The sequence below is a fragment of the Rattus norvegicus genome, chromosome 9 (genome assembly GCF_021556685.1).
Source record: "Rattus norvegicus strain SHRSP/BbbUtx chromosome 9, alternate assembly SHRSP_T2T, whole genome shotgun sequence".
NCBI classification, from domain to species: Eukaryota; Metazoa; Chordata; class Mammalia; order Rodentia; family Muridae; genus Rattus; species Rattus norvegicus.
In genome coordinates, this window is record NC_141542.1 from 123,973,550 (window position 1) to 123,980,918 (window position 7,369).

Sequence of the window (7,369 nt, forward strand, 5' to 3'; positions counted from 1 at the left end):
ACTGAACACTGGTCTCATCCAGGATGGGGTCTGAGATCTGGAATTTGAATGTCCACCGATGGTGAAGTGATTGATTGGTGGTGACAGCTTAGGCTCTCTTCTTTTTTCTTTTTTGAGCATTCAGTCTGAAACTATTCGCCACCGGGTCATAGTTTTGGGGAGGATTGCCAAGGAACAGTTTGTTACAGCTACAAGACACAGTTGCCCATTTGGTAGCGCTGTTTCACAGTGGTTCCACTGGAGATGTGAGAAGACATTTACACCATCTTACTACAACCAAGTGGCCTGACCTTGGCTACCCCGAGACTAATTTTACAAATGACTTCCTGGTTGCAGATTTATCCCTCCACACTTCTTCTCTTTTTGCTGTTCCCAAAGCTCTTTAATGTTACCTGCAAATTACTAGGAATTTAAATATGGCCACCCACCCACTACTAGGCAGTTGAAGAAGAAATTCTAGGGATAGAGGACAGCACTGTCTTTCCACAAAACCTCCAGGTTTTCTAACTCATACTGTGTGTGAGCATGACTTTCTACCATAACCACTGGTTACCCCAAAACTTCAATGCACATCAAGATTCCAAACTGGTTTTTGCAAACAAAGATTCTAATTACTTGCCATACAAACTTAGTGTTTAAATAAATTGTTTGCATTTTAATTGTTTGGAAAATAGCTAGACTCTGGGAGGTGATATATATATATATATATATATATATATATATATATATATATATATATATATATATATATAACCCTTACTTTGTCGCTGTCTCAAAAGCTTGAGTGTCTCAAGGAGGTGTTCATTCAGGTACTTGTTGAAGGATTAAAAATTAATAATAAGCCGCCTAGCTACCCAAAAAGAAGAGGTAGGGTCTGTGAGAACATGAACTTTTCGCCCCTCCCTTGCTGTACAATGGTTCCCGGAACATTCTTGCATGAAAGGTTTCCTGGAACAGCCACAATGACCCATAGCCTCCGGCCACAATGGTCCAATGGCCCTGTAAAATGTCACTACCCCTAATCACAATGTCACAAAGTCCTAAATTGTATGGGCAGTTTATGGTTTTGGAATTCCCCTCCTCCCTCCCTCTTGATCCCCCTGGTTTGTGGTTTTTTCCTTTATAAGCTCTGTGAAAATTCAGGTCGGGGTCGAACTCCTCTACTCCCTGTGTGGTGTATGAGTCTCGACCCCAGCATGCTGGCCTGAGCTCTCGTTTCATCTCGCTCACAATAAATCTTCCTCGTGTGATTACAGCAGGTCGGTGTCTGTGTCCTACTGGGTGCGCGTCTTTCCCGAGACTTGAGTGGGGGGCTCCCTTCGGGGGTCTTTCATTTGGGGGCTCGTCCGGGATCTGCGCGACCACCCAGGGGTCCTAGACCCACTTGGAGGTAAGATTCTCTGTTTTATCTCAGCGCTGTGTCTGGGTCTGTGTCTATGTTCTGTCTGGGAATCTGGTGCGATCGCTGTTTCGGTTTTGCGGACGCTCAGTGAGACCGCGCTCCAGGAAGGAGAGCGGGGTGGATAGGGATAGACGTGTCCAGGTACCCACCGTCCGTTCGCCCTGGGAGACGTCCCAGGAGGACAAGGGGGGACCAGGGACGCCTGGTGAACCCCATCTGATAGGTCCAGAGGAGACTTTACTCCTTGACGACCGGTTTGTTAGGCAAGGTCTGCGACCTGCCGATCAGTTTCAGTGCCTCTGGTCGACACGAAGTCGACGTCGGTTTTGTTTTCTTTTTTCTCTTTTGTTTGTGCTCGTGTGTGTGAGTGTGTGTGAATTAAGTCCTGTAGTCTGTGTTTTTCGGTACCGGTTTAAGGTCTTAGTGCACTGTCTGGGCAGATGAAGGATTCCTGCCCTGTGCACGAGAGTCTTAGTGCACTGTCTGGGCAGAAGAAGGTTTCCTGCCCTGTGCACGGGTGGAAGAAGGTTCCCCACCCCGAAATGGCGCCTGTGAGTAGATGAAGGATTCCTACTCCGAATAGTCTTTTTCTTTCTTTTTTTTTCCTTTTTAGAAAGCGCACCGGGGGACGCCCCAATTGCGCAGGCTCTGGGACTCGTGAGAGACGTTCCACGAGTCAGCCTTTGTTGGGTCCTGGCTCTGGGACGCGTGAGAAACGTTCCTCGAGCCGAATTTTGTCGGGAGGACCTGGCAACGGACAGTCAAAAAGATCTGACTGTGACTTTGGAGGTCGCGTTCGGCTGCCTATTTAAGTATAGGCACGGACAAGTGTGCTTAGATGTGTTAGTGTCTGTTGTCTGTATTCTGTTTCTGTGTTTGGTATCCCAGAAGCAGCTAAGGTTAAGCTGCAGTTTGGGCCAGGTACTGAAGGTACCAGGCATCTGTGGAAATTGGTTATAGGATGCTTTGTCTTGGTCTTGTTTGTCTGGATTGTTTTCTGTGGTATTGTCCAGTGTTTTTTTTTTTGACTTTTGTTTCGTGTTTGAATTTGGACTGACGACCGTGTTTAAAATCTTGGACTGACGACTGTGTTTGAAATCATGAAACTGTTTGCTTTGTTCGTCGAAGAGTTTTACTTGGTCCCCTTAACGCTTAGTGAGTAAGAAACTTAATTTTGTAGACCCCGCTCTAGTGGCAGTGTGTTGGTTGATAGCCAAAGTTAATTTTTAAAACACAGTGTTTTGGGGGTTGGGGATTTAGCTCAGTGGTAGAGCTCTTGCCTAGCAAGCGCAAGGCCCTGGGTTCGGTCCCCAGCTCTGAAAAAAGGAAAGAAAAACAAAACAAAAACATAGTGTTTTATCTGTGCTTATGCTCGCAGCCAGCTGTGATGAACTGGGAAAGATTTAAATTTTGCTTGGGAGCAAAGAGTCTTAAAGGCAGAGTTTCAGCCGGTATGACACGTAGTGCATAACTGCCTAAAAGATCAAAAATGCTGTTAACAGGCTAAAAAAAAAAAAAAAAGGGACAGGCTGTGTTAGAAATGCTACAGGAAGAATAATCTAAAAAGGCTGAGAGCTAGGTGGGGCTATAAGGAAAACAAGAATAGGAAAGGAATTTCTGACATTTGCTCACAGTAGGAGAGCACTCATTTAGAGAAGTTCTTTAAGGAAGCCTGCCTTATCTGCTGTCTTTATTCCAAGGGAGGAGTCAGTCTCCAGCACTAAATTACTTGGCGGTAGCCAAGGTCAGGATTAATGTTTTCTTTTCCTTGGCCCCTTTAAACCCAGTGAGACAGTTTGGTAAAGGGCTACTACTGAGGTCCTGATAGCCCCAGGTGAACTGGTTACAATTCTTTTATCAGCCCCCTGGCATCTAGCACCCAGGTTCTAACCATCTCTCCATCCTTTTGTTATTAGTTGTTACTAGAAGCCTAGTGTCATTTGGAGGCTGGTTCTCTTGAGAGGCAAAGCCATGGAGCTGACACTGACAATGGCCTTTTTGTTCCAAGAAAGGACTCCTGGTTTAGCTGTGTGACTAAATGCTGTTTGCCCTCTTCGGTAGACTCTATTCTCAAGATTCTCTTGTTTTCTCACCATCCCATTTGATATGCTTGTTAGTAACTGTTACAGGTCTTCTTTACCACCGATGAAAGACGGAATCCTACTGGAGACCAGAAAAAAATGTTCCAGACACGGATAGAAGGCCCTCACTTCTGCCTGCTCTCTTCAGACGCCTGAAGGTAGGGAGTGCCAGGTCTGCCCCCAGGCTCCAAGGATCGGTCTCCTAGGGGCTGGAAAATGCCCCACCAATCTGGCTAAGATAAGGAAAAGATATGAAGAGAAAGTTACAGAAACTTGAAGGGTTAAGCTAAGTCGCTGAGAGAGTTATTGTAAGTTGATGCATGGTTCAGGGTCTGTGCAGAAAAGTGGACAGCACCTAATAGCTGTAGAAGAAGATGCAGAGAGACAGAAAAAAAAAAAAGAAAGAAAGAAAGAAAGAGGTAAAGAGTGCAGGAAGCTAGGGAAGAAAAGAGACTAAAAGAAGAGGAAGCTAGAGAGCTAAAGAGAGATAAAAGACAAGAGAGGAACATATACTGGCCACAGTAGTTAGGGAACCTAGGAAGATAGTACCTGGCAACAGAAGAGAATTCCTGGCTAAAGATCAGTGTGCCTAATACGAAGAAAAAGGACATTGGGTCAGGGACTGCCCCAGAAAGAACAAGAGGGGACACTGGAGAGCCTCTTGGTCCTAGAGTGCTGGCTATGTACAGAGATAGAAGGGAAGTGTGGATGCAGGGACCCAATGCTCTGTGCTCCTATGCCCCCCTCCAGTGGGCCAATATCCAAAGACCTTGGGTACAGGGGCCTACTGGCAACAAACAATACTTATGGACTGCCCGAAGAACAGTGGACCTTGGCGTGGGCCGGGTAACCCACTAGTTCATAGTCATCCCTGACTGCCCCTATCCCTTGCTCATGAGAAAATTGCTCTCCAAAATGGCTTGCGTGGGCTGAAATGGCTGGGTGAGGCCATGTGTATGCATATCTACAGACTGTGTATGCGGAGCTTAAGACCTGTCTCAGTGCACCAGTACCTGATGCTGGGAGACGAATGGCTTAGCGCTGTTCTACTTGGAACATATCACTCCTGCCAGCCGGGCACTAACAATTATCACCCAATCCAGGACTTAAACTGTGATAGAGTGGCTGATGTTCTGCCTTTGAATAGAGTGTCCCAAAAGATGGGACCACTGGTCAGCTGCCATGGACTAGATTCTCCACCGGTTGGGGACAATCTGGTCACCTTGCTGCCCAATCCGGACCTGGAGCCACCACAGCACAAGTGTCAAGTACTGGCAGAAGCCCATGGGTGGAGGAAAGACCTCTGCGACTGGCTGATTGACCCCTGCTGAAAGCCGAGGACCTTGTCCACAGACGGGAACAGTTCTCTTCATGAATGAAGGTCAGAGACAAGTGGGTGCTGCCATGGTGGACAACACAATGTCATCTGGGATGGCTGAACCTCTACCCCCCAGTACATCAGCACTGCAGATGCCTTTACCATCTCTTGGATGCCCTGGTGAAGCCAACAACTGTGAGTACTATTCATTGCTCAGGATATCAGGAGGGAAGAGATTCAGTGACATGGGGCAATAACGAAGCAGATAAAGTGGCTCGAAAAATGGTTATGCAGGAGCCCATCCTGGTTGCAGGCCTGCAAGAGACAGCCACTGGGAACTGGGATCGGACTAAGGGATGGCCTCACTTAGAAAAGGCCCAAATTGCTTAAAAGATAAAGGACAATGGCACATTGAGGGGAAAGCTATACTTCCCAGAGAACAAAGAAAAGACTCACTTTGCCAAATACAGAAATGGACTCATTTAGGAGATAAAAAGTTTGTCCAAGTAGTTAAGTGTATGTAATAGACTTTAAGATTTTAGCCAGAGAGACAGTAGAAAGTATAAGGTATGTCAATAAGTGAATGCTTAGCAAGCAAACAGGGCAAAGAGACCTAGAGAGTTTGGTGAAAAGTCGAAGTGAACTTCACTGAGATAAAACCAGAAAAATATAATCACAAGTATCTCCTAGTGCTTGTAGATACTTTTTCAGGAATAGATAGAAGCTTTCCTCACCAAACAAGAGACGGCCTCTGCAATCATCAAGAAGATACTGGAAGAAATCTTCCTCTGATTTGGAATGCCCAAGGTAATCTGGTCAGACAACGGCCCTACTTTCGTTGCCAAGGTAAGCCAGGGTGTGGCCAAGTATTTAGAGGTCAATTGGAAATTACATTGTATTTACAGACCTCAAAGTTCAGGACAGGTAGGGTAAATAAATAGAACTCTAAAAGAGACCCTGACCAAATTAACCATAGAGACTGGCACAGACTGGGTGACACTCCTTCCCTCTTGCTCTCTTCAGAGCAAGAAATACCCCTTCCAGATTCAGCCTTACCCCCTTTGAGATCTTATATGGGGCCTCAGCCCCCCTGACTGTATTAGATGATGTTACTGAACCAACATGTCATAGTGCCATAGTAATAATGATTTGTGTGCCAGGCTAAAAGACCTACAGGTGATACAGAAAGAAATCTGCTCACAGCTGACAGCAGCCTATGCCCCGGAGACCCCTGAGACATCCCATCAGTTCCAGGTTGCAGCTACACTGAGTCCAGACACTCGAGCCTCGCTGGAAAGGACCGTACCTGGTGCTGCTGACCACCCTGACAGCTGTCAATTCTCAGCCCTCACCAGCCGTGTACTAGCTGTTGGGGCTGAGAGCTGGGACCTAGAGGGAAATTCAGTCATGTTTGTCCTGGGTTCTATCAAGATAGGTGTGGGATAGGCTTGATTTCCATTACAAATGATGTAACATTGCATATGTTAGTACTCTTAACACTTCTTGGGACTGTGCCTCAGGGATCACAGTCCGTATAAGCTTAGAAGTTCTAAAAGCTAGTCATGACCTTGGTGGATAGGCTTGGATAGTGTCCAGGTTAGAATCCTCATGTTAAGACTACAATACCAAGCTGTTATGCTAGATGAAGCTGAGTTCTCCATGAAGTTCTAGGATTAGAACTATTAACAAAAAAAGAAGTGGGGAATGAAGGATTAAAAATTAATAATAAGCCGCCTAGCTACCCAAAAAGAAGAGGTAGGGTCTGTGAGAACATGAACTTTTCGCCCCTCCCTTGCTGTACAATGGTTCCCGGAACATTCTTGCATGAAAGGTTTCCTGGAACAGCCACAATGACCCATAGCCTCCGGCCACAATGGTCCAATGGCCCTGTAAAATGTCACTACCCCTAATCACAATGTCACAAAGTCCTAAATTGTATGGGCAGTTTATGGTTTTGGAATTCCCCTCCTCCCTCCCTCTTGATCCCCCTGGTTTGTGGTTTTTTCCTTTATAAGCTCTGTGAAAATTCAGGTCGGGGTCGAACTCCTCTACTCCCTGTGTGGTGTATGAGTCTCGACCCCAGCATGCTGGCCTGAGCTCTCGTTTCATCTCGCTCACAATAAATCTTCCTCGTGTGATTACAGCAGGTCGGTGTCTGTGTCCTACTGGGTGCGCGTCTTTCCCGAGACTTGAGTGGGGGGCTCCCTTCGGGGGTCTTTCACTTGTCAAACAGTTTCGTGCAGCTAATAACTCTCGGTGGCTGCCATCACCACCCACAATAGGACACTTGCTTAAAGCGAGTTCTGAAAATTTTAACTAAGTCAGAACACTGTCCCCTTCATTCCTCCAGAGCTTTGATAATGTCCTCAGCTCAGAACTGTGATTTTTTTTTAACAAAGGTCAGTGCTCCGGGAACAGAGTATTCTGCTTCATTGTCAAGAGCCTAAGATTCGCCCTTTCATTATTTAACTCTAAGTCCAATTCTCTTGATGACTCCCCAGATGCTAGCTCACTGGATTTTCGCTTTTCCTTCACCCACTTTAGCTCATCTGAGAAGCCCTTTCTCAG

General features: G+C 46.2%; 1 long non-coding RNA gene across 1 annotated transcript; it reads left to right on the forward strand.

The window, feature by feature from the left end:
- The first annotated feature begins 820 nt into the window (after nucleotides 1-820).
- Nucleotides 821-6,944, forward strand: LOC148003899 (uncharacterized). The gene is made up of 2 exons (XR_015629275.1): nucleotides 821-1,390; nucleotides 5,962-6,944. It is a non-coding gene; the product is annotated as an uncharacterized LOC148003899 (long non-coding RNA).
- The last annotated feature ends 425 nt before the right edge of the window (nucleotides 6,945-7,369 follow it).